Source organism: Paramisgurnus dabryanus, chromosome 11, assembly GCF_030506205.2.
Source record: "Paramisgurnus dabryanus chromosome 11, PD_genome_1.1, whole genome shotgun sequence".
Taxonomy (NCBI): Eukaryota; Metazoa; Chordata; class Actinopteri; order Cypriniformes; family Cobitidae; genus Paramisgurnus; species Paramisgurnus dabryanus.
The window spans coordinates 15,351,774-15,353,808 of record NC_133347.1 but is presented as its reverse complement, the minus strand read 5'-3'; positions in this window follow the sequence as shown (position 1 = coordinate 15,353,808).

Here is a 2,035-nt window from a genome sequence, read left to right as displayed (position 1 = left end):
ATTTTCATTCTTGTCGTCTTGTTGTCACACTGCTGCATGTTCGTGTTTCTTTCAGATACAAGCGGAAGTCCCCACAGGGCCGCCCCTATCGCAACAGTCAAACCATCAAATCAGTCATTACTGTCTACAGTGCAACTGCAAAAACTTCTCGCAGTCAGTTTCTGTGTGTGCTTGGATCTGTACATTTCAAATAAAGAAGTAAAACTTTGGATTTTCTAGCACTGTAAAAACTAAAATAAAAACTCAAAATAAAAGTGGAAGCATAAAGCTTGGCACCATTTTTTTATCATGAGAATTACAATTTTAGCCAAAATGTATTTGGATGTTGTTCACTAAATGCAAAAAATTTAATTCACAACAGTTTCATATTGGTGAGCTACAGTAAGGAGTTCCCAGATAATAGGCTTGATTTAAAGACATTGCAAGACCTACATCTTAAGATGATTAAATACTGTTACATAAAAACTGTATATGTAAGTCGAAATATGTCTATAAATGTACATTTAATAAGATAACACATAAAGATCTTCAACATGTTACACAACGTCCTCGTCAGACATAAATGTCAAGGAAATACAAAGATGAGCTTTGAGGCTGGATAATAAAAACACAATGCCAGCAATAATCCTGGTGACAAAGTAAATATGTTTTCATGACCCTACGCATGCTAAGATATCAAACCCTTAAAAACAGAAGCATTGTTCAGTTTGCTTAGCCAGCCACTTCCACCTCCCACCACCAGAGGGCTCCTTCACCTGAATGCTCACTTCCTGTTCCCATCACACCTGTTCAACAAAAGTGATTTTATAGAATATATCCCTTTGTTCTCAGTTGTATTGTGATGACGATGTCTGACAGTATATAACATTGTATCTGATTGCAATTCTCAATGTTTGTATGGCTATAGTGGATAACCTTTCTCTGTGTCCTCTGTTTTGGGTTACCGTTTAAAGTATACACAAAACCTTACAGATTCTTTCCCTGTCTTATTGTTACACAATATAAAAGTGTATGATAAATCGATTCTCTGATAGGTTGGTTGGAAAAACGTTTTAATTGGAACAGTGTTTTCCCCAATAGTGCAACAGTGTTTAAAGGGGCCAAGGCATGAAAATCTGACTTTTTAAGTGCCATGATTGGGTCCCCAGTACTTCTATCAAGCTAGAAATTTGAAAAAGATCAACCCAGTAACTTAGTTTTGGTAAACCATTCTCTGCAAGCATGTGAAAAATAAGGTCATTGAAATTTGACTCTCCTTATGATGTCATAAGGAGATCTTCTTATAATAAAACTGCGCCTTAATCTGCACTATCCACTATCCATATGTGATCAGTGTATGAATTTCATCAGCTCATTTGCATTTTAGAAGACACAACCAAAACGCCACATTTTTGCTCATGCCTACAAAGTGTCAATTTTAACATTTATAATAAATGATCTATATGGAATTTGGAGCTAAAACTTCACATGTGTACTCTGGGGACACAAAAGATTTATTTTACATCTTAAAAAAGTCTTGTGATATGGCCCCTTTAAGTTTGAATTTAAATAAATTCTAATACTTGTGACTTACAATAACTTGTACACTGCAAAAAAGTATTTTTTTACATATACAATTTAATTCAATTTGTGCTTTAAACAAGCAAAAATATCTGCCAATGGAGTAAGAATTTTTTTCTTGAATTAAATATTTAGGAAAAAACTAACTTATTTATTTTATTGGCAGATATTTTTTGCTTGTTTTAAGCATAAATTGACTTAAAAACTAGATTTTTTTCTGAGGTAATTTTGTTCATCAAGAAAATACATCTTGATTTAAGAATTTATATTTCTACGGAAAACAAGACAAAAATACTAAGTAATACATTTTGTTTAGTGTAAAACCACTGAGGATGATTTACAAATTTTTCACAAACCTGTTTCAAAGACATTATATCTTTGTTACACTCTAAGAAAGTTTGTGTTCGTTTTTCTTAGTATTTTTGTCTTGTTTTTAGTACAAAAATCTAAAAAAAAATCAAGATGCGTTGTCTTG